Below are 26,509 nucleotides of genomic sequence, written 5' to 3'. Positions count from 1 at the left end.
TGTTGATGTCACTTTCTCCAGTCTATCAAAATTATTTTCATCCTGTCTTGCAGAGTGTTTATGACTCTACTTATCTGTTTAGTATTTGTGAATAGTCTAAATGTTATCTTTATCTCATCATCCAGGTGGCTAACAAAAATGCTTCAAAGGACCACTAAGATGGTCTTCTGAGAATATAAATTGTAACAACTGCTTCACTTAAATGGTTTAACCTGCTATGCATTCAGTTTTAGAGACTGAATGAGCACATGAGGTTGCTTTTAATATTTTTGTGGAAGGAAGAAGCGTTAAAAGTTTTAAATGGCATTTTCAGTTCTGCTTCCTGATGTCTTGTAACACTATCCTAGCTATCCTACCAAAGGAATAAATTGAATTTTGCTAGTTTTGGAGTGTTTTTTTTTTTTTTTTGGTCTTCCTTACTGTATTATTAATATTCTCTCTATACTTAGAAATGAATAGTTGATGTTCAGTTCCTGTTATATCTCTAGTTATAGCAGTGAGAATAACCAGCTGATAATTCTTTGTGTCACTCTCCTCTCTGCCTATGTTTGAAAGATAGACACATTTACTGGTTCTTAGTGGTGGACACTATAAACAGTATCATGATAAAGAGATTATCTCCTTTTTTTATTTTTATTTATTTATTTATTTATTTATCAACACAGATACAATCATTTTCCTTAACAGATGCTGGCAGGGTAGAGTTGACATTTGTTCACTGAATGTTGTTATCTTCCTCAGATATACTCACTGGTGTATTTGACCTAAAACATTTACAGATAAGTTGAAAATATTTTTCTCGCACTATGCCAGGAAAAAAAGGAAATATCCACACTGATTTATACTTTATATCTTCTAAAAACATTTAAAAAATCCTTTATTAAAGCCTTTTTATTTAAATAAATGAGTTACAATAATTACAAAATAGGTAATTCAGTAATTCAGCTAGAACATGATAATGAATTCCTGTTGGAACATACTAAAATTTACACCATCTAGGTAGCTTATTGTTTTTTTTGTTGTTTTTTTTTTTTTTTTAACATGGACAAAACACTCTGATAAACACTTGTGATGTAAGCAACGTCATTTCCCCTCTTCAAATGGGAAAGTTAAGGCATAGAATCTGAAGTGGCTTCTCAAAGATCACATGAGCAAACCAGCAATAGTGCTAGGTTAGAGCCTTAGTCTTCTGAATTATTTTCTTCTTTTATAAACAGAGACATCAGAGACATACACAAATCAATCAACTGAAGGTGTTGTTGTATTTGGAAATCCAATGTTGCAGGTCTGTTGGAGTCTCAGACACATTTTGAAATACTCCATCAATGTGAACACCTGTGGTAAAAAATCAAAACCAAACCAAACAAAAAAAAGGGGGGGGGGGGCTTTAATGAAAACAAAGAAAAACATACAAACAAACAACAACAACAAACATACTAATGTCTGTAACTTATGGTCCTAGGGTGAAATAATACATTTATATTACATTGACAGAATTTGTTCATCCTGAACTTGTTTTGGCATTTTTTGGAATCAATGAGTTGATTTTCTTTAGACTTTGTTTTTCAATGTGTTAGCATAAGTGTTAGCATGGATGAGTTAATATGCAAGGTTAATGCTCTGCTTTAACAGTGGTTTATGGTGTATTGCCACGTTAAGAAAAGAACCAGGGTCATTGGTTCCCCTACATTATATCAATCATACTGTCTTATAAAAAGAAAGAGCTGTAAGCTATCAGACAGAGATCTTTGAAAAAGTTGAGGTGGCAAAAGCTTAATTTTATTTTCAAGGAATTATCCCACAGTAGTTTCCATTCTTATTGTATTTGAGATTTCTTCCCATCTCTTTTTCTTTCAGCAGAGGACTATGGGCTGTCTTGCAACTGAATATTCATTGATATAAATCCTTCGCCGTCAGCAATACAGATTTTGAAATCAGTGTTAACTGTCAATTTTGTTGATGATGCATAAGGCATAATAGAGCACAGGTTGTGCTTTTACAGCTTTTATGTCAGCGGTATTGACAGCAGTAAAACCCTGAAGCAGAATTTACACAGGAAGCAGATATGTGCACTACAAGATGTTACTTTTAGTATTTCTTTTCTAGTTCATAGCTTTTTACTGTCCATATTTTAATTGGTTCATTGCCAACATAAAAAGATAACATTTTATATCTATAATTAAACAACATTTGGGCATTATCTGACCCTGTAATATAATTCCCCTTCTGTCTCAGTACAAGTACACCTAATTAAATATACTCCAGTCTTCTCCTCATGTCAAACATTTCAGATTTTATCACTTCATAGGCTTTACATTACACACAGACTTGTGATGTACAGCAAAAGAGTAATGAGAGAAAGAGGTGGTGGAGAATGTAATATTTTAATGAATGTGGTGTATCTTTTTTTTTTAATTGTATTTTAAGAGGAAGTATAGATATAGAAGAAAATGCACAGATTTTTTTTTTCCTCTCTCTTCTAAAACAGTAGACACGATTTTCTAGTCTTTTAACAAAAATACTGAGTGGAATAATGTCATGACTTTTTTTATTACTGGAAATAAATTTTAAGAATAAACAGTCATGGTATTAGTTTTCAAATGCTTAATATTTATGCTAAAGCATTAATGAGAAGCGCTTTTGTGAATCATTAGTAAATTTAATATTCTATACATTTCACTTTTTTACTCATATTTGTTAATCTTTTGATCATGTTTTGTTTAAGCAACGTAAGAGTCCATATTTTGTGATCATGATCTTCTTTCTGTTTTCCTCAGAGAGAAAGAACCCAGCAATAAGAACAGTGTTCCACATATATTATTGTTATAGGGTTGTTTATGTGAATGTGATGCATTCTAGGATTCTTTATGCAGCACTGGTGAGACCACATCTGGAGTACTGTGTCCAGTTTTGGGCTCCTCAGTACAAGAGAGACATGTAGCTACTGGAGAGAGTCCAATGATGACCACAAAGTTGATTAAGGACATCTCTCATATGAGGAAAAGCTGAAAGAGCTGAGACTGCAACCTGGAGAAGAGAAGGCTCAGGAAGGATCTTATCAATGCCTGTAAACACCTAAAGTGAGTGTGAGAAGAAGACAGAACCATTCTCTTTTTGGTGGTGCCCAGTGACAGGACAAGAGGCAACAAGCACAAACTGGAACACCAGAGATTCCCTCTGAACATCAAGAAGCACTTCTTTACTGTGCAGCTGACTGAGCACTGATGCAGATTTCCCTGTTGGGGTATCCATTTTTGATTAAAGACATTATGATTAAACTAAAAGATAAGTAATAATTTTAAAAAGCGAACAGAGCTCAGTGGCTTGGGGAACAAGCTTAAAGGAATTGTTTTGCTGGGAGCGAAAGTAGGGATGGGGGAGAAGGACGCAATAACAAGAAATCAGAAGAGAAAAAACCTTTCATCCAGATTTGTTTGACCACAACACCGTAGACAATGAGGTCAGTAGACTGACTGAAGCTCCAAGGATTACATGAACACCACAGAGCAGAATGTTGGCCCTGGCTGATTTCTTAGGCATACAGATGGTGGCTGTCGAAAGTACACTCTGGAACAACTTGTACAGTACAGTAGCAAGGCAAGCCACTAATCATATATTGCTCAGTTAATCAATCATTCACCTAAAAAAGAACAGATGGCACAATTCAGAAAGAGTCAATTACCAGTGAACAAAAGGGCTCATCGGTATTTCTGGCCTATCTTTGCAATCTACAAAATAGACTTGTCTGTTTTATGGATTGGGTAGCTGTTCAGTGTCAAACTGAATTCACTGATATGCTTCTCTCTTTATAAAGATAATTTAAAATGAATGTATCACTGATAGATTCATTATCCATAAACTAAGATAAGAGTCAATAATAAACAAACCCAAGCTAAACTAAAGGAACTTTGGGAGTCCCTGTAAGACATTAATAGAGTAATCAGTTCCAACAGTTCTTACTGTGATAGCATAAAGATGGCTGATGTCCTTAACTTGCTGTTCTTTCCAGAAAGACTGCAAGGACTGGCTGGAAATAGTCCAATCACTGAAGCCCTAACAGGAGTATTAGTGACTCCAGCACTGTGTTGATGAAGCCTTAGTGTTTTGAAAGATATGCCCCAAAACTCACTCCCATTTTTAAAAAGGGTAGAAAGGAAGACCTGGGGAACTACAGACTGGTGAGCCTCACCTCTGTGCCCGGAAAGAACACAGAACAGATTCCACTGGAAGCAATGTCAAGGCACATGCAGGACAAATGAGGTGATCCGAGACAGCCAGAATGGCTTCAACAAGCATAAATCATGTCTGACCAATCTGGTGGCCTTCTGCAATGGAGTGACTGCATCAGTTGACAAGGGAAGACCAACCTATGTCATCTACCTGGAATTCTGTAAGGCCTTTGATATGGTCCCACATGACATCCTGGTCTCCAAATTGGAGAGATATGGATTTGGTGGGTGGACCATTCAATGGATAAGGAGTTGGCTTGAAGATCGCACCCAGAGAGTGGTTCAATAGTCAACGGCTCTATGTCCAGGTGGAGGCTGGTGATGAGTGGTGTCCCTCAGGGGTCTGTCCTGGGACTGGTACTGCTTAATATCTGTATCAATGACCTCGACAGTGGAATTGAGTGCACCCTCAGCAAGTTTTCAGATGACACCAAGCTGAGTGGCGGAGTTGATACAACAGAAGGAAGGGATGCTATCCAAAGGGACCTGGAAAAGCTTGAGAATTGGGCCCATGTGAACCTAATGAGGTTCAACAAGCTCAAGTGCAAGGTGCTGCACCTGGGTCAGGGCAATCCCAGACATGAGTACAGACTGGGAGAAGAACTCATTGAGAGCAGCCCTGCAGAGAAGGACTTGGGTATTCTGGTGGATAAAAAGCTGACATGAGCCAGCAGTGTGTGTTCGCAGCCCAGAAGGCCAACTGCATTCTGAGCTGCAGAAGAGGAGTGGGCAGCAGGTTGATGGAGGTGATTGTCTCCCTCTAATCTGCCCTTGTGAGTTCCCACTTGCAGTACTGTGTCCAGATCTGGGATTCCCAGCACAAGAAGGATGTGACCTATTAGAACAGGTTCAGAGGAGGGCCACAAAGATAATAAAGGGGCTGGAGCACCTCTCCTACAAAGGAATGCTGAGAGAGCTGGGGTTGCTCAGCCTAAAGAAGAAAAGGCTCCGGGGTGACCTCATTGTGACTTTTCAGTACTTAAAGGGGACTTATAAAAAAGATGGAGAGTGACTCTTTGCTCAGTCAGATAATGAGAGGATGAGGGAGAATGGTTTTAAACAGAAAGAGGGGAGATTTAGATTAAAGGTTAGGAGGAAATTCTTCACTCAGAGGGTGGTGAGTCACTGGAACAGGTTGCCCAGAGAGGTTGTGGATGCCCCATCGCTGGAGGTGTTCAAGACCAGGTTAGATGAGGCTCTGAGAAACCTGATCTCGTAGGTGACATCCCTGCCTACGGCAGTGGTGTTGGAGCTGTCTGATCTTTAAGGTCCCTTCCAACCCATGCCATTCTATGATTCTGTGGAAAATATCAGGAGAGGGTATGTGTCTGTGAATCCTGTTGGGATGTCATGTTATCACTAAACAGAGCAGTTTTGGAGGTGAAAAGTTGGGCCCTCAATACTTCATATCAGTTAATTCTGGCATGTTCCTACTGATTACACTTGCTCTTGTGAAAGTTCTTCCAAAGTATTCAGCTTTTCTTTGCATTGTTTAAGGAACCTGAAAACCTTGCTCAGAATGTATGATTTTCAACAGTGTTCATTTGATAAAATGATGCTATAAGCTCAGCATTATGATTCTTCAATCTTCTCATGGACTGTGTTGTCTAATATGGGGATTGGATGAATCCCTTTTTAAATTTCTTTGTGAGTCTTCTGCAAAATCTCAAAGAATGTTTCCAAATTCCCTACTGGTATGCTACTTTTTACAGTAATGCAATACTGGAACTATAACTACTCCCAATGTAAGTTAAGCCCTTCCTTTACCAAAGAAATATAGGCATGCCACAATATAGGCATGTGTATATATAATAAATATATATGGATCAGTGAAAAGTATCAACATTTTTACACCTTATTTTAAAAAATCTGTGTCCCAAGTGCATAAACAAATACTTAGACTAAAGTTAATTTGCACTATTGTACAATCTCGAACAGTGGCACAACAGCAGAAGTTCTTATAAAAAAAGGCAGAGACAAGTATGATTAGACTCAGTGACACATACTTCCAGTTCTTTGTTCCTATTTTCTTTCCCCAGAATTTCATGTATAATAGCCTCAAATCTGTATGAGCAAGGTGGAGGATGAAACTGAAACTTGAGTGTTATATAGGATAATTTTTCTCTTCAACCTATGCTGTAAGAATTACTTACAACCATACTTTACTTATTTCAGCTAAATGACTTGCAAAGGAAAGCATCTAAAACCTATGTCAAGAAGAAAACAGGCGTCATGTGGTGTGTAAGGGGTATCTGCTATGTTAAGAATTGTTGATTTGGTACTGCTGGAATCTGAATGTATCAATATTTGGGAACCCAACTATTCCAAATGCTATATGGAGACTATTAAACTATGGGCTCTAGCTGCATATAATAAAGTCTAAAGAGAGACAGAATATGTTAGTATATATTTAAAATCCATACACTGAAAAATATTTTCTTAATTAACTCATGCCTTCTTCCAAACAATGATTTCATTTTGCAGATGAAAACAGAAAGCCTAGAGTACAAAAGATATTAGCATTAACCCTGTAATGAAATAACCAGCTGTCAGTTTACAGTTTGCTCAGGTTTCATTTGGTAAGTCATAACTGTTTGAATGACAATAGATTATTTTTTTTTTCCATAATTTAATATAGCTGGTAATAAGATACTTAGTTTTCCACCAACAATCTTCCTGACACACAAAAGATAAGATATATCAAAAGACAGTGGAAATAATAAGTATCTTGGGAGAAAAAAAAAAAATCCAGTTCTTGACATTGTAGTAATCACCACAGTCATCAGAGTAAGTAGCAACTTTTCTGGTGAATAGTTATTTCATAAAAACTTGTTTGAAATTACAACATTAATATTTGTGATTAATTATTCAGCCAGGTAAAACTGGACTCACAAAAATAATTAATTTTACAGTATGTTATTTCAGCTCATTCACCTTAATGATCATTGCTTTTAGTGCTAATGAAACTTGTGTAGCTATAAAACCCCTGATACTGTTTGCATAACTCTGTGTGTACTTTAGCTACTAATAAATAAAGGTGGAGAATGTATTTTGGAATCTTCGCCTTTCTCCTGTTTTTATTTCACTCTTCTTCTACACGTAAATACCTCAAATTATAAATTTATTTTAATTGCCTAATCGCAGTTCGGAAGTCAATCTCAATGAAAGCATTGGGTTTTCATGGGTTTTATTCCCAACCAAACTGCCAGTAGTTACTGGAGTGATTAATTCATTCTTGCCTGGTGAGATGACAATAGTCAATTGGCCCAAGCTGGAACACAAGAGGTTCCATCTAAATACCAGAAAGCAGTTCTTTGCTCTGTGGGTGAATGAGTACTTCTGTACTCTGCTCTGGTGAGGCCGCACCTCGACTACTGTGTTCAGCTTTGGACCCCTCACTACAAGAAGGACATGGAGGCCCTGGAGTGTGTCCAGAGAAGGGCTACGAAGCTGGTAAAGGACCTGGAGCACAAGTCCTATGAGGAGCAGCTGAGGGAACTGGGGTTGTTTAGTCTGGAGAAGAGGAGGCTCAGGGGAGACCTTATTGCTCTCTAAAACTACCAGAAATGAAGTTGTGTGGAGTTGGGGGTCAGCCTCTTCTCACAGGTAACTAGTGATAGGACTAGAGGGAATGTCCTCAAGTTGCGCCAGGGGAGGTTTAGGTTAGAAATTAGGAGACATTTCTTCTCAGAAAGAGTAGTCAGGCATTGGAATGGGTTGACCAGGGAAGTGGTTAGCATCACCGTCCCTGGGGGTGTTTAAAGAAAGGTTGGACCTGGTGCTTAGGGACATGGTTTAGTGGGTGACATTGGTAGTAGGGTGATGGTTGGACCAGACTGGAAAAGACTTGGAGGTCTTTTCCAACTTTAATGATTCTGGGATTCTGTGAGCACTGGCACAGGTTGCCCAGAGAGGCTGTAGGGTCTCCCTCCTTGGAGATATTCATATGCCATCTGGATACAGTCCTGGTCGATCTGTTCTAGGTGTCCCTGCTTGAGCAGTGGGTTGGACCAGATGACGTTCAGAGGATTCCTTCAAACCTTAGCCAATCTGTGGTTTTGTGGTTCCGTGATTCTGTGACAATAACATTTCCTTCTTCCACATCAGGTCTGCTCATTAGGGCCTCTGTGTGTGAAAACTTATACATATTGTTCTAGTCACAGATCTACTCTGACAAAAGTAGAATTAATTGGCAAACATATTTCAATGTGGTTAACCCATATTTCTCACTGATTTTCAAAGACTTGAACCATGGCCTGACTACAGTGTTGGAGTCTGGCTTGTGGATTTAGGGAGGCCAGTTTCTGATACAATGATGTCTCAGCAGGTGAGTTCCAGGTATTTCTCTGATCAGTTGGACTAAAAAGCTATGGTCATTCTAAATTTTTGGAATACTTGGTACTATGTAAATATTACTGTCTCTATTCATGCTGCAGTAAAAGCAATGAAATACTTTGCTAAGGAAACGACCAAACAAATGAACAAACAACAGATTAAAAGAAATGAGCTTATCATAAGATTACATACCTATGTCCCCTGAGTATAGACTGGGAGAAGAACTCATTGAGAGCAGCCTTGTGGAGAAGGACTTGGGGGTTCTGGTGGATGAAAAGCTTGAAATGAGCCAGCAGTGAGAACTTGCAGCTCAGAAGACCAACTGCGTCCTGGGTGGCATCAAAAGAGGCGTGGCCAGCATATCTCTTACAAGACTGCAGAAAGTATTCTATATCTCTCTTGTACCACATTATGTATCAAACCTGGGTTCAGTGTACATTTTAAAAGCATATTCACATTTTTTTCAAATGTATTCTAATTAACATATGATACTGTGATATCTTAATTGAACTTTGTACAGATACAAAAACAAACAAACAAACAACAACACTATAGCCAATAAACTACTTGTTTTACAGTTTCTCTGGTCTTTCATATCTGTTAAAAACGAATAAATGAGAGGAATTTCTGTTGTACTAATCCAGATTTCTGTTCATCTGTTGCCAAATTGACCTTAAGTAAAGGATTTGTGTTTCCTAGACTCTTTCCAGTTCTCTAGCACCTGTATTGGCTCTACAGAACTCTTTATGCTTTTTTTTTTTTCCCCACAGAAAATTTACATAATTGTGAAAAAAAAAAAAAAGTCTGCATAAAGGGTCCTGTAGACCCAAATTGGGTCTTGACCTTAGGATACTCGATTTTTAAGACAAAGTAGTGTCTTGAATATACGTTTAACAAAATAAAAAATTGAGATTATCTCTGTTTAATTCAATGCTTCCTTTGTAGATATAGGTATATTTGCCCAGAATAATATTTATTTTCCCTTAGATCTATTTTTTTAGATCTATTTACTCCAACTTTATTTCCTTAGACTCTGTAGGTCAAGCATCAGAATTTACCTTACCCTTGGATCTAGCATCAGCATTTGACAGAATTGTTAATTATCAGAAATTCTTTCTGTTTGAAGATTTTTGTCTCTATACTGCATTTAAAACATTAACATTTTGCTGTTGTTAAACCTATTACCTGGTCCTACTAATACTTATCCAGAAGGACATGACCAGTATTCTTGCAGTAGACCATAACAGTAGACTCCTTTGCATATTTAGTGCTGATGGACACTATATCTTGCTTTTATAGAGGCTGTTAAGATGAGGGGTAAAATATCAATAATACTAGGAAAATTTGTACTTTCTTTTCAGTAAATGCTAAGTACTGTTTTTTTTTTTTTTTTTTTTTCCCCTCCATTTGTGTTGCATAGTCCTCGTATTCAGTATTATATCCATATAGATCATGTGAGGTTTTAATTAATATATTTATGTATTTATTTTTGAAGGGATGGTATAAATCTCTGACTTTTGAGTCATGTTTCAGGAAGCATATTTATAAGGAATGAGACCTTTGATTACTTTAATGTCATGCATAAAGCAAAGTTTAAAATGAGCATGATTTCACTCAGAAACGCACTTTAATAAAGAGTACTAGTGAAATTCTAATCCATTTGAGATTTCATCCAATAATACACATTATATAGTTATTCATCATGAAGAAACCACATTCCTGCCATTATCTTTAATTGTTTTCTTCAGGCTTTAAGAACAGGCTTAAAAAATCATTCTCTGAACTGCAGGGGTTGTAATGTTAATTTCTACACAAACTTCTCTCCTAAAGAGAGTTAAAGTAGTTTAAAAAATATTTATATATATATATATTTTTTTTTTCATTGAGGTATTTTTTTGTTAGCATTGATCATGAAATCATAGATTTTGAAGACAATAAAAGTCTAATCATCAATCTATGCTTAAAAACATAGTTGTTCCTCAAGATATCCAGCTTTCACTTGTGTTTTTGGTTCAAGTAAAATATACACCAAAGGTCACCTTTCTAACCACTGAATTAATCTGTAACCATAGAAACAGCTGAACTGACCACTAACTGGGATATTCATCCTGACAGAAAGCTCACCTATTCTGCAGACACTCGGCTGTTTGATGTTCAGCATTTCATGTCCACGGGAAATACAACTGACTCTCAATGTTTTTCAGTACAAGGGGAAAGTGGATGTATGTATCACCATGTGTTCACACTGTGATACATTTCTCTAATCACTGAGCTGATTAAGGTTTATTGCCTTTTCATCTTTTCTCAATTGTTCATGAAGCACAACAATGCCAGTTTTGATTATGACAATTAATAACATGAGTTATATTCAGAACTATTTAAGGTTGGGGTCAAAATTGAAAATGAGTACCTATTAAATAGTTTTTATGAATATGAACATTTTTCTCTTCAAATTCTACCAAATTTGACATCACAGACATCTACTGAGGAATTCTTAAAGTGATATGTTTAACATTTAAAAGCAAAAAAAAAAAAAAAAAAATTTGGTGGTCTCCCATTTCAGTGAGAACTGGGCCTTGATGGTTATGAAATGCAAAAGATAATGGCATTGAAGATTGACTTTGCTGGGGAAAACATTCAGGTTATTTCTCTTCTGGAAAAGAAACAAGAAACAAGAAACAAGAAACAAGAAACAAGAAACAAGAAACAAGAAACAAGAAACAAGAAACAAGAAACAAGAAACAAGAAACAAGAAACAAGAAACAAGAAAAAAAAAAAGATCTGATCAACTTTTTAGCAGATGAACTTCTAAAGAGCTTCTAAAGAGATATGTTTTTCTGCCTTTTTTTTTTTTTGCCTAATGCAAAAATGTTGTTATTCCAGTGTATCAGCCTTATATAGCACATCAGCATATCATAATATACTCTTATCTGCATATATACTCATACTTATCAGCATAATATACTCATATCAGCATATCAGAATATACTCTTTTAGACTGATCTTTAGAACAATACACCTCTAAATATTTTCCCACTTTGTCAGAGTCAGGCAGCCAGGATTACTCCCCAGTTTATAAAATTATAAATATAAAACTATAAATATATATATATAAAAAACTATACAATTATTATAAATATAAAATTATAAAATTGCTCCCCAAATTATAAAATTATTGTTGAACTTTTATACAATTCAGAAACTCAAAGAGTGTAAAAACTGGAAAAGCAAACCAAACCAACCAACAAACCAAACAAAACAATTTAATAAGCAGCTGTGTTTCTGGCTTCATATTGAGTGACCAAAAAAGCACTACAGCATGTCATGTAGTTTTACTCTGCGTATTTTATTTTCACAACAAGGTCAAAGTCATGCACCTGATTAAGAGGGGGAAAATGAAGTGTTCATTCGTGCTTGAAGCAAAGCTAAGGAAAAACATATATTCATTTCCTGGGGTTGCCAAAAAAAAAAAAAAAAAGATCATATGGAACTATTTCTCTGAAGTACAGATTTATATATGTGTATAGGTGTGTGTCTGTGTCTATAAATGTACACAAAAGGTTCATTTCTTGCAATTAGATTAAAAAAAATCAAAAACAACAACAAACCTTCTATTGCCAAACAGGCAGGTACAGTCAGGTTGAATTTAAGTATAATAAGCTGGTTGTAGTAAGTGGGAAACTAACATCTAGTTATTCCTTGTGTGTTTTTGAAAGTGGATCTTTTTACAAAATCTGTTGATTTGGGGTCAGAGTGGCACTGAAAAACAGGTATTTAGAAATAAACTCCCCATAAGTAAATGAACACAGAATAAATACTAGAGATATTAGTCAAGAAGTGTTTTTTCAACCTAGAACTATTGAGAATCCTGGAATTATCAGAGCTACTAATATGAGATACAGTAGTTACGAAAGACTTCATTCCTGACATGAAGATATAAAAGTTGACTAGAAGGCATTTATTTTATCCACGTGAGAGGTATAAACTCTTACTGAAAGATAGGCCATAATTTAAAATTAGTTTAACAAGATTAAAGAATAGTCTCTTATATCAGAATGTATTCCTGTATTCTCTCCCCAGAGTACATTTCAGACACACTTAATGAAAAACAAAGCATGATACTGGTTTTCTAACTATGATCTGTGATTTCATGTTTTCTGTTTTATTATTATCGTTGTTGTTGTGTTTTATTTATGCCAATTGAAGCCCTGTTCAGGGCTTTTCTGTACCTCCATGACGGACTTTGAAGCATAATCACCCTCATAGGCAGTTATGGAATGCCATAACTCAGGATCTCTTCGCTTTGTTGTTTGTCTGTTATTTTTGTTTGTTTCTTGAGTAGGACCAAGGAAAAAGAGATCTAGAAATTATTTACTCAATGTTTTTATTACTGAATTTATTAAGCAAAGAAACAAACAACCCGTTTGGTTTTCATCAAGTTAACAGTTCTAAAATGTACTGAAAGATAGAGCACAAGGTCAAAGACTAAATTCAGCTCACCAATTTTATACTGTATGACTGCAGGTCATAAAATCAATCAGGAGACCACTAAAGCTAAAGAGAGTGAAAAAGTAAAAGCAATAAAACACATACAAGTGGGGTTGCTGTATAAGTACCTAAAAACATTTCACTCAAAATAAACTTCGGTGGCTCATAGTCATTATTTGAACTTTCAGAATGGGAAGACTGTGAAAGGTTCATTCTGGTAAAGGAACAGAAATCTCACAGAATGGATTCATGGAATTAATAAACAGGAGAGCAGCCTGTTCAACCTCTTCTGTTAAATAAAAAATCCTGATTGTCCTAACAACTTTGCCATGAAGGTGAAACACTTTGAAGCTATAGGTCATGTGAGAAGCATATTAAATTGGTAGAATAAAATATCAGAATGAAGACTGCAGGTTACTTCCAGGGTTACTTCCAATAAGAAGTTCATGAGAATTAAGAATAAACCCTAAGAGGCAGCTAAATTTCCTATTAAACATCACACATAGAATGAAACTCTTCATGTTCTTTTGCTGTTTATGTAAGAGAACTGGAATGCATGGAGCTCTGCCTAGGGGTGGATGAAGAATTAAAGGGCAGGCTACCATGGCTGATATTGTTGTGGGTGTTTGCTACAGGCCACATGATCAGGTAGAGGAGGTAGATGATGCCTTCTTCAGACAGCTGGAAGTAACCTCTCAGTCACAAGCCCTGTTTATCATGGGGGACTTCAGCCACCCTGAAAGCTACTGGGAAGACCACACAGCTAAGCACAAACAGTCCAGGAGGTTCCTGCAGTGCATTGATAATTTTTTGACAAAGGTGATGGAGGAGCCAACAAGGAGAGGTGTGCTGCTGGACACCGAATGAGGACTAGTTGGAGATGTGAGGGTTGGGGGCAGCCTTGGATGCAGTGACCATGGTATGGTAGAGTTCAGGATCTTGAGAGGAGGAAGCAGAGCAGAAAGTAGGATTGCGACCCTGGACTTCAGGAGAGCAAACTTTGTTCTCTTCAGGAATCTACTTGGAAGAATCCCACAGGTTTGGGCCATAGGAGGAAGGGGGGTCCAAGACAGATGGTCAATATTCAAGCATCACTTCCTCCAAGCTCAAGATCGGTGCATCCCTATGAGTAAGAAGGCAAGCAAAGGGGGCAGGAGACCTGCATGGATGAGCAGAGACCTCCTAGCGAAGCTCAGACAGAAGAAGGAAGTTTACAGCAAGTGGAAAGAGGGACAGGCCACTTAGGAGAAATATAAAGACACTGTCAGAATATGCAGGGATGAGACAAGGAAGAACAAGGCTCATTTGGAATTAATTCATTAGAAAAAGGAACACCAGGGAAAATGAAGGCCTGCTTCTGAATGGGGTGGATGCTCTGGTGACGAAGGATGTGGAGAAGGCAGAGTTGCTGAATGCCTTTTTTGCTTCTGTCTTTGCTGATAAGATAACCCCTCGGGAGTCTCAGACCTTGGAGACAAGAGAGGAAGTCCAGAGAAAGGAAGACTTTCCCTTGGTCAACGAGGATCAGGTCAGAGATCATCTAAGCAAACTTGACATCCACAAATCCATGGGCCCTGATGGAATGCATCCATGGGTACTGGCCAATGTTATTGCTAGGCCACTCTCCATCATCTCTGAAAGTTCGTGGAGAACAGGAGAGGTGCCTGAGGACTAGAAGAAAGCTTATCTCACACCAGTCTTCAAAAAGGGCAAGAAGGAGGACCCAGGCAACTACAGGCCAGTCAGCCTCACCTCCATCCCCAGAAAGGTGATGGAGCAGCTCATCCAAGAGGTCATCTCCAAGCATTTGGAGGATGAGAAGGTGATCAGGAGTAGTCATCATGGATTCACCAAGGGGAAACCATGCTTAACCAATCTGATAGCCCTCTATGATGAGATGACTAGTTGGGTAGATGAGGGAAGAGCGGTGGATGTAGTCTACCTTGACTTCATCAAGGTAGACACTTTTGACGCTGTCTCCCATAACATCCTGATAGACAAGCTCAGGCAGTGCAGCATAAATGAGTGGACGATGAGGTGGATTGACAATTGGCTGGATGGCAGAGCTCAAAGGGTTGTGTTTAGTGGTGCAGTCTAGTTGGAGGCCTGTAGCTAGCAGTGTGCCCCAGGGGTCAGTACTGAGTCCAGTCTTGTTCAACTTATTCATCAACGACCTGGACGATGGAATAGTGCACCCTCAGCAAGTTTGCTGGTGACAGAAAGTTCAGAGGATTGGCTGATATCCCAGAGAGCTGTGCTGCCATTCAAAGGGACCTCGACAGGTTGGAGAGATGAGCAAGGAGGAACCTCATAAAGTTCAGCAAAGGCAAGTGCATGGTCCTGCACCTAGGGAGGAATAATCCCAAGCACCACCACAGGCTGGAGGTACACCTGCTGGAGAGCAGCTCTGCAGAGAGAGACCTTGGAGTCCTGGTGGACAGCAGGCTAACCACGAGTCAGCAATGTGCCCTTGTGGCCAAGAAGACCAACAGTGTCCTGGGCTGCATTCAGAAGAGTGTTGCCAGCAGGTCAAGGGAGGTGATCCTCCCTCTCTACTCAGCCCTGGTGAGGCCACACCTGGAGTATTGTGTCCAGTTCTGGGCTCCCCAGTACAAAAGGGACATAGAACTGCTGAAGCAAGTTCAGAGGAGGGCTACGAAGTGGATTAGAAAAATGGAGCACCTATCATATGAGGACAGGCTGAGAGAACTGGGCCTGTTTAGCCTGGAAAAGAGAAGACTGAGGGGAGACCTCATTAATGTATATAAATATCTGAGGGGAGGGGGTCAAGAGGATGGAACCAGGCTCTTTTCAGCTGTGCCCAGTGAGAAGATGAGATGCTACGGGTACAAACTGAAGCACAGAAAGTTCCATCTGAATATGAGAGGGCACTTCTTTGCTGTGAGGGTGACAGAGCACTGGAACAGCTTGCTCAGAGAGGTTGTGGAGTCTCCTCTGGAGATACGCAAAACCCACCTGGATGCCTTCCTGTGCAATGTACTCTAGGTGATCCTGCTTGGCAGGGGGCTTGAACTAGATGATCTTCAGAGGTCCCTTCCAACCTCGGCCATTCTGTGAAACCCTTCAAGCTTCACAAAATAAGGCATAGTCAAGAATTAACCAACAGCATCTAAATTTGGCTAAGCAATTTACATTTCCAAAAAGGTAAAGATAATCCCTTGCATTTAAGGTCAAGTTTAAGGGCTCACTGCTCCAGCAAAAGTAACCTGTTACTTGATCATTCTTTGATATGCAGACAACTTTACCAACATTCCTCAGGAGGTCTGAAATATTCCATGCTGAATTTCTGCTGGTTAGCAGGATTTAAGACCTTTGTGAATGTCTGAAATGTCTCCCCTATTATATGCTCACAGAACTATCTTCATACTACATCACAGAATTATCTTCATACTGTATGGTTAAAGACTATGTAGGTTATGGAGTGCTTTTCCACTCTAGCACTTGATTTTACAGTTTGTCAGAAATCATTCTTCCGTGTGTGATTTTACAGATTTTGAAAAAAAAAATGAATACAGGATCATGTTATTTTTCAGTAATGTTAATACATCACAGGACTCATCCACTTGATCTGTGTAAATAATTGCATTTTCATGGATAAAACTCTAGAAATCAAAGAAGCTAATGTGGTTAGTTCCTTTCTATCTGTCAGGGGTTTCTGCCTCTGCAGCTGAGTTGTATGTATAATTGTATGACACGATTTGAATTCATGTCAGTGTGAAGTCAATCATAACAGCTTTTATCTACTTTAATTGTAGTTGAGATACTTGTGCAGAAAACCAGATATACATAGGATCCAGTTTTGGAACAGTAATGAATGGTCATGGGGTAGTAATAATTTCTGCAGCCCTTTCAAAACAATCACAAACACGTCCTAATTTTGTGAATGGTAAGGTACCTTTGTCATTTAGCTTTGTGGACTGTGCTTGCAAAGCTTTTTCCAGTAAGTCAGGTTAATTCTGCCTGTGCTTCAGGCCATGCAGACGTGTAGAAGTGTGGAAGTATACACTGATGGACTTGAGGTTATGCTTCCTGCCCGTCAGCATTGCTGCTAAGTCACAAACATTGCCATACAAATAAATGACTTCCAGACACTTCAATGTATAGGCAGATTGAATTCAGATCTTCTTGGAGCATGACCAGGACTCAGTTGCACCTGTCTGTAAAAATGTGTGTCTACCCATAGATACTGCTTTTTCCCTGTCATTTACTGACAGCTTATGTCCATTCACTGCAGCTCTGCTTTCCTGACCACAATCCAGTATAAACCCTACTCTCATCCCCTAACTTCTTTTCCAGTCTCCCCATTCCCCTGGTCACTGTGCCAACTCCTTACCACAATCAATTCATCTTTTTTAATATCCATATTTTAACTAGAGAATGGCCAATGCAGGCTATCCTCTGAGTTGTCTTCTCCAGTGCTGTGTTGTTTCATTCTGACAAAGGTCTTCAACTATACCTGACTTTTCTCAGTCCCTATTTAAGAATTTTGGACAGTAAAATATGCTCTGATTTCAGAGAACCTGGAAAATATTATTTCCAAAATCTAGTGGATCTCTGTTATACTTGTGGTAACTGATATTTTTCAAAGGAATGTTTTTTTTTTTTTTTCTGTTTTCTGTTTTAAACAAAAAAGGCTTTTCTCTTTCAGTCTCTGTTTCAAGGCATGAACATACTAAAACTATTTAAAAGTATGAATATTAATAATCTATAAATATGGAAGACATAACATTTTCTTCATTTAATGCTGCTTTGTTCTTAATATGACCGAATTATTTCAATGGAAATACAAGAACTTTTCTCGAAATATAGAACGTTCATGGAGAGTTTCAAATCATTAATGCTTAGTGAAATTGAATATTATGGAAAAATGAATGCAAAATCCTCAATATACAAGTGTGCAACAAAAAGTTATTTATTTTGCCTATACAATGGACCAATCTTCTTCTTCTTATTATAGTTTGTATAACCAATCTGTTGCTTTAAGAAAAATACTATTAAAGTTATGGTAGAATGCAAAATCCACATTTGGTAAATATGCATGTGCACAAACATCGCTGTTCAGAGAGAAAAAAGAAATAAAAGATCATATCCCAACTTCTCTTATAAAACTGCGGAGAACATGGAAATCTCATATTAATAATATTTTATACCTTTTCTGAGGTGTATTATCCTCAACTATGAACTAACCTCAAACTTAAAGCTAAAATTTCAAGCATGAAGTAAATGAAAAGAGTACATTGTAGATGTATTGGCTTCCACTCTCCCCTCCCACTAAAATGTGCGTGATCTCATTTGCAAAACTCTATCATTCTTCTTCATTTCTAATGAGTTTCCCAAAGTCTCCTTTAATAAGAACAGCAGAGAATGCCAAAATAAGAAAGCTTTAAATACAACTCATGTTGAATGTCAAACATAACTTGCTTAAGTAGAGATTCCTTAACTTCTCTTATTTACATCAAGCTGAATTGAATTTCCTTGTGTATATTTCTGCTATATATTTCAAGGAAGAGGTCAATGGCAAAAACATGCAAATGTCAGAAAACTTTGATATTATTTCAACAAGAATGAAAGCCCGAACTTAATGACTTACAGCCCAACTTTCCCAATTATGTTATATTGCCTCATTAAAAATAAAGTTCATAATAATAAAATGAAATTCATTTAACCTAATGGAAACATCCATGCTTTGTAGCCTTTCATTTTAAAATTACTGATAAAACATGAAAAGGAATTTTGATTTCTCACCTTCTGCTTCTTCAAGCCATTATAAATGCAATTTATTGTTTGTTCACAACAGAAATATTGGTTTCAAGCTTAGAAAGTAAAGACCTCTGTTATGCAAATCATAAAATCATGCTTTACAAGTCACGTAGCTATTTTTGCCTTCCCCCCTCACCACCCCCCCCCCCCCCGCCCACACATACACACACACCAAGTCACCAAAGAAGACAAAAAGTGATTTATGGGACACCATACATTGGTATCTGTAGGTGTTGTAGTTTAACCCCAACAGGCAGCTGAGTACCACAGACAGTCATTCACTCACCTTCGGTGGGAGAGAGAATAGGATGGGGAAAAGTGAGAAAACGTGGGTTGTGATACAAACAGTTTAGTAGGTAGAGCAAAAAAAAAAAAAAAAAAAAAAGAATTCATTCTCTACTTCCCATTAGCAGGCAGGTGTTCATCCATTTCCAGGAAAGCAGGGCTCATCACACATAACTGTTATAAACCATTATTTGGGGACACAGATACTCTAGCCACAAACACACACCCCCAACACACACACTCCCAGCCCCTTTCTTTTTGCCAGCTTTTACTGCTGAGGACAGCATTTTATGGTGTGGAATATCCCTTTGGTCAGGGTAGGTCAGCTGTCCTGGCTGTGTACCCTCTCAACCTCTTGACCACCCCCAGGCTTCTATCTGGAAGGGCAGTGTGAGAAACAGAGAAAGACTTGTTGCTGTGCATACAATGCTCAGGAACAACTAAAATATTGGTGTTTTATCAACACCGTTTTGGTCACCAGTCTAAAACACAGCACCTTACAGGATGCTACGAAGAAATTTAACTCCACTCCAGCCAGACCCAGTATAGTTGGAAATCATTGTAAAGTACGTGCACTGCTAGCTATAAAAGTTTGGACTCCGATTATAGGTTTGGAATATGAAATCTGTTGACTTTGCTTTGTAGCCTAAATTATTTTTATTACTTATTGTATTGGGTTTACATGGCAAGGTTTTGCTAGCAGGGGAATGCAGGGGTGGCATGTGTGAGAAGAATCCAGAACGTTCCCCACCTTAGATAAGGGCCAGTTTCGTCCATCTCCAAAGCCTAGAGCCGAGCCAATAGCGATCTTGTTTGCACCTTTATGAGAACAGGTTTAAGAAAGGGTCAAAAAAACTGCTGCACGACAGCATCTGGGAGAGCGAGGAGTGAGAAACAGCCCTGCAGACCCCAAGGTCAGTGCAGAAGGAGGACAGGAAGTGCTCCAGGTGCCGGAGCAGAAGTTCCCCTGTGGAGAAGCCCCTGGTGGAGCAGGCTGTCCCCCTGCAGCCCATGGGTCCCACATGGAGCAGAACTCCACGCTGCAGCCCATGGGGGAGCCCCTGGTGGAGCAGGTGGATGTGGCCTGGAGGAGGCTGTGGCCCATGGAGAGCCCCCGCAGGAGCAGGCCCCGGGCCGGAGCTGCAGCCCGTGGAGAGGAGCCCATGCAGGAGCAGGGGGTCTGGGGGGAGCTGCCGCCTGTGGGGGACCCGTGCTGGAGCAGTTTGCACCTGGGGGATAGACCCTGTGGTACGGAGCCGTGTGGGAGCAGTTCTTGAAGAGCTGCTGCCTGTGGGAAGCCCCCGCAGGATCAGTTCAGGAAGGATGGCATCCTGTGGGAGGGACCCCCCATGGAGCAGGGTAAGAGGGTGACCATGAAGGAGCGGCAGAGGTGAACTACTAACCACAACTCCCATTCCCCTGCTCCCCTGTGCTGCTTGGGGGGAGGAGGTGGAAGAGGGTGGATGGGGGGAGGTGTTTTTATTTTGTTTTCTTTGTTTCTCCCTTCTCTAGCTTGTTGGTCATATATTTCTCTAATTTCCCTATGCTGAGTCTGTTTTGCCCATGACAATAATTGCTGAGTAATCTCCTTGTCCTTATCTCAACCCTTGAGCCCTTTTCCTCACATTTTCTCCCCCTTTCTATTTGAGGAAGGGTAGTGAAAGAACAACTGTGGTTGAGCTCAGCTACCCAGTTGGATAAAACCACCACAGTTATACAGAGGTTTTCGGGATATATACCAAATAAGATCTTATATATTCCACTGAGTTAAGGCAGGAAAAGGCCGAGAAATTAGATCCAAAACTACCAGTGCAGACTGCAGTGCATTAAGTGTGCACAACCTTTATAGTTTTGATACCTTTGACTATGGAGTGCCATTTTTGTTAATATATACACCAGTCTGTGAAATGTTCCCTGCTATAACTGTTATCTACCTCTATACTTTTAAAAAAGTACCCAAACCCAAGAGAAATGTAACTGTTTAATTTCTAGAGTATTCTGATCCAAGAATCATTGCTTAGTCTCCCTTGTTTGGTATAAAATAGACATTATCCAAGCACAGAGCAGTGTCTTGCCTTATTCAGACTGTTTGCAGATGAGGCTGGTGTCCACTGAAGTTTTCTGAACCATTTATTAGTTGTTACTAATATTGGTGCCACAAACTTTCACAGCCACATAACAACAGAATAATCTTTCCTTGCCTACAGTATACACAGCTAGTATGAAGGCAAGGAGAAGCATAGGAATAGTGTGCCAAGTAGTACGTCTATAGAGGAGCAGATTGCAGCCCTTTGATGCTCAGGGAAAGGCTTGTTATGCATTGTGTGGGGCTTGATACAACCTCAGAGACATCACTGCCTGTTTTCATAGCCCCACATTGTACTGTATATGTGTAACCTCTCTGCAAAAGTCATGCTGACATGTATTAAGACTTATACACATAAGCAGATTCCTACTGATACCACTGATCCACCACAGATGTGAGGGAGTTTGGTATTATTTAGGTCTCATCTGCTGCAAGTGAAGCTGAATGACTCCTGCAGTAATCGGGAATGCTGTTGTTTGGTTGACACAGCATGATTGGTTAAATTGTGGTAGCTTCAGTGCATATCTCAGCTCTAAGATCCTGGGCCCTCTACAAAGGCAAGACAAAATCAGGGAGAAATTTAAGACACAAGTATATACACAATAAAAAACAATAAATCTGCTGATTTTGAGACTGCCTTAGACCAACACCTTAAAAAATCTTTTCATAATTGCTTTTAACATGCTCAAAGACTATCTCCTGTGAATGTTCTATAATATTATCTGGTTTCCCGGTCTCTCAGGTGGTGTACTTGGTGTCAGCTGTAGGTTTAAATCTAAACAATAATGATAAATATTGCACATTTCCAGTCTGCAAAATAATAAATGTCAGCTACACTCAGACTGTAACTCAAGACAATTAACTGGAAGACAAAAAATTGCTTTTTCTTTCCCGTGCTGCCAGAGCTGTAAACTCTTTGCCAAATTGCCTTTATAAGAATTTAACTTCCCTACTGATTAGTTTGACTCACATTAATTTTAAAAAATATCTCCACTACAACTTAATAGGCTATAAAAATATCCCTTTTCCTAGCATTAAGCCATTGTGTTTGTTAACTATATTTCCATCTTGATGATTAAAAAAAAAAAAAAAGAATTTGAAATTCCAATATAAATATTTTTTTCTTCTTAATAGTCTTCTCATCAAAATCTCCCTCAGTTTTAGATTTTAAAAAGTTATGCTAACAAAGGAAGAAAATGTTTCACTTTGCTGGTTCGAAATCTGAGCTAAGTTTTTTATTTCTTCATAAGATTTTATCAGTCTTTTCTGATTGTATGAAGGAATACAAAATTTGTTTCCTGTTTGGTCAGTTTTGTGTCTGGTGTTTGAAATTAGTCATTAACAAATACAAACAGGTAATGGAATAAAGTTTTTTGTTTGTTTGTTTGTTTGTTTTTTTGTGCATCTTTTTATAAAACTAATAATCAGTACTTTGGGAAAAAAAAAAAAAAAACAAAGAAAGAAAGTGAAGAAAATTCAAACCATAAGCCTTGATAAGGGAATAGGACAGAGAAACAAATTATTCAGCTTTGCCATTCAAAAGATTCTGTAAAGGCACAGATGTACAGAAACAAGAGTTTCTAAACGGCTTTCTATAGTGGAACAGGAAGAAATCAGATGGAACTTTGGAACTGGAGAATCATTTGGAACTCCTTGGAACTGGAGAAATCAGCTAAAAACAGTGGGCCTATTGGCTTGGATCCCAGTCTAAAATACAGGCTGGTGGCTTCGAGTGTAATACACAGCCAAGCTGAAGGCAGGGAAAGGGAAAAAAATGTTGAATAAATTGGGGAAAGAGTGGAGATGACCATTGGGTCACTGGTTAGTATGGTGATGCACCATTTAATATCTTCCTGTACTGATATGTTAAACTGGGCAGTCTCTTCTTTATAATAATTATAATGTGGTGTTTACACAGCTGTTCACTTTTTTATTATTATTATTATTTATTTTTTAAGCTATTTTGCTTAGTCTAAAAACAATACGGTAATGGAGTCAAGCTCTTATTTTTCCATGTTTTTCTTCATCTTAAGAAACAATGCATTTTTTTTTAATATCAAGATAAGCAGTATCTAGGAATAAAATGCAACTCATTTCTCTGTCCTTTAAAGATGATTTGAGTGGTTTCATTATCCTTTATCTACAACTTATCAAACCTGACTTGTAAATAGCAGTGTACTTCATCAACAACAGCAAAGATTGCATAAATAACAGAGTTATGAGTCTAAAGTGATAATTACCACAATGTAATGAATCACATAAATCATTTATAATGAACAGAAATAAACAACGAGTCGGAAAAGAACACATTAATAACTGAGGGTGTTTTGTTTTGTTTTGTTTTGTTTTTCACAAGCAATGAGTAGTTTAATTTATATGGTGTGTCCATAGTACAACTGGAATTCTATCAGTGAAGTAATTGGTAGTTAATCTAAAGGGATAAACTTTAGCTGAGACCAAATTGAAAAATGACAATTAAAAACATCGTTAAACCTAGAACATTGCTATAAAATTTTAGTAAATGACCAATATAGTTGTAAAGAAAATAATGTATTGAAGAGATCATTTACCAAACACCTCTGAGTCCCCTACCAAATAAAATAAAATAAAATAAAATAAAATAAAATAAAATAAAATAAAATAAAACAGTGTTCAAAAATGTAAAATGGATACTATTTAAATAAAAATTTGATTGTTAACCCATGGCAATAAAAATAATTAAAATGGCATTCTCATTGCCTACAGCTTCAATTAGGTTTATTGGGTGGATATGACCTGGTTGTGATTCTTGTTGAAAGCAATTTTGGATTGGGGCCATTATGTGGCATAATAATCATGATTCAGAGAAGCCTCTGTCTTCTTCAGTGAGGTAAAAAGAAGGTGGACAAGGACCTATAGCTCCAACAGAGCTATAGAATAGCCAATTGACTGCATTTCAAATATATAATTTATAATAAATAAATATTTATAATAAATATGTATTTTAATGTTTTTTAGAGAAACCAGTTTCAATGTATGTGAAAAGATGACTGGACTTCCAAACCATTTACAATATTCAGAAGGAAACACTAAAGCAGAAGAATATTTTTACTTATATATCTTGAAGGATTATAATAATATGAATAATATTGCTGAGGCAATTGGCTCCAGGGCAGACGCGTTCTGCAGTGGAGCAGGGTATCGTGGCATGCAAGGGGTTTTCTGAGTCAGCTGAGGGAGCCGCTGGGATCCAGCAGCCCTTGTGAGGGTTGCTGATGAGGAGAAGCACCTCCTTGTGAGTGTGGCACCACCTTGTGAGGTTGGCTGATGAGCCAGAAACACCCCCACACATCTGTCATACAAAGACAGCCCCAGGTGACCAGGAGCGCAGTGAACAGGGCAGGCAAACAGGGCATGGTGCCTGGCATGGCAGTTTGCGTGGCAGTGTGTGCAGGCAGGGCAAGCAGCCAGGGTGGAGGATCCCTTGCCACTCCAGATACAGGCTCACCTGGCTATCTCCCAGAAGGCAAACCCAGTCATGGTCACCACCAGGCGGCAAGCGCTCGCCAAAGCGCTCACCAAAATGACCATGGCAATCCAGACCATGTGCGTTCCCAAAGATGTGGCTGTTCTCTGGCTGCAGGGAGTGCCTGAGCCTGTTGTTTCCAATGGTGGGTGACAGAGATACTGCCTGTGTGAGGTGCGAGAAGGTGGAAGATCTGATCAGCCTGGTGGCAGAGCGCAAGGAGGAGGTGGAAGGATTAAGTACTATCTGGGAATGTGAGCAGGAGTTAGGCTGCTGGAGCAACACCCTGCCATGCCTGAGAGAAAGGCACCGGGACAACACACCCCAAATAGTGGTGGACCCTCTGCCCTGTCGCTGTCAGGCAGAGGGAGGGGATCTGAGAGATGGAGAGGAATGGAAACAGCTCGGCATTGAAGGCAAGCCCCTTCCCTACCTGCCTAGCCTCCCCAGGTGCCTTTACACAACAGGTTTGAGGCTCTGGAGCTTGAGGGACAAGTTGATGAGGATATGGGGGAAGGTCCACACAAGAGGTTGTCTAGGGCAAGGATGTCAACTCCACACCTCAAGACTTCCTCCACTAAGAAGGAAAGAAGCATAATTGTCATAGGCAACTCCCTTCTGAAAGGAGTGGAGGGCCCCATATGTCGGCCAGACCCTACCCGTAGGGAAGTCTGCTGCCTCTCTGGGGCCCGGGTCAGGGACATTGCCAGGACACTTCCTGGCCTGATTTGCCCCTCCAATTATTATCCCTTACTGATAATTCAGGCTGGCAGCGATAACATCACGGAGAGAAGCCTGAAAGCTATCAAAAGGGGCTTCAGGGGATCGGGGCAGTTAGTGGATGGAGTGGGTGCACAGGTGGTGTTTTCCTCTATCCCTTCAGTGGTAGGGAGGGATACTGAGCAGACCTAGAAATCCCAGCTGATCAATACATGGCTGAGAGGCTGGTGCCATCACAGGATTTTTTTTTTTTTTTTTTTTGATCACAGGGAGGTTTACTCAGCACCTGGCCTGATGGCTGCTGATGGGTCCCACCTGTCTCAAAGCAGGAAATGGATCCTAGCCCAGAAGCTGGCAGGGCTTATCAAGAGGGCTTTAAACTAGGCATGAAGGGGGACGGGGATGAAATGAGGCTTGACAGAGATGAGCCTAGGGGAGCAATGCCAGGGTTGGGGGTGAGGGCAATGGCACAACTGAAGTGAATCTACACCAGTGCACGCAGCATGCACAACAAACAGGAGGAGTTGGAAGCCATTGTGTGGCAGGCAAACTATGACCTAGTTGCAATCAATGAAACATGGTGGGACTACTCCCATGACTGGAGTGCTGCAGTGGATGCCTACAAGCTCTTCAGAAGGGACAGGCAATAAAGGAGGGGCGTTGGCATGACTCTCTATATTAGAGAGTGTTTCGATATTGTTGAATTCGGGGTTGGGAATGATAAGGTAAAGTCCCTGTGGTTAAGGATCAGGGGGATGGCCAGCAATGCGGACATCCTTGTGGGGGTCTGTTATAGTCTGCCAAACTAGGATGAGGAGATGGACGAGGTTAACCTCATCTCCTTCTGTGACCGGGTAACCCACCTAGTGGATGAGGGAAAGGCTGTTGTTGTAGCCTACCTAGACTTCAGCAAGGCCTTTCACACGGTCTCCCACAGTATTCTCCTGCAGAAGCTAGCAGCCCATGGCTTGGACAGGTACACTCTTTCCTGGGTTAAAAACTGGCTGGACGGCTGGGCCCAGAGAGTGGTGGTGAACGGGGTGAAATCCAACTGGCAACTGGTCACCAGTGGTGTTCCTC

General features: G+C 39.3%; 1 long non-coding RNA gene across 1 annotated transcript; it reads right to left on the bottom strand.

Moving 5' to 3' along the window:
• Positions 1 to 531: 531 nt before the first annotated feature.
• On the bottom strand, positions 532 to 16,145 carry LOC310893567. The gene is made up of 3 exons (XR_014579099.1): positions 16,029 to 16,145; positions 8,757 to 11,217; positions 532 to 1,335 (listed from the first exon to the last, which is right to left on the bottom strand). It is a non-coding gene; the product is annotated as an uncharacterized lncRNA (long non-coding RNA).
• Positions 16,146 to 26,509: the final 10,364 nt, after the last annotated feature.

The sequence above is a fragment of the Anser anser genome, assembly GCF_964211835.1.
Source record: "Anser anser genome assembly, chromosome: 2".
NCBI classification, from domain to species: domain Eukaryota; kingdom Metazoa; phylum Chordata; class Aves; order Anseriformes; family Anatidae; genus Anser; species Anser anser.
The sequence above is the reverse complement of the archived record's forward strand: the minus strand, read 5'-3'. Positions and strand labels throughout refer to the sequence as shown.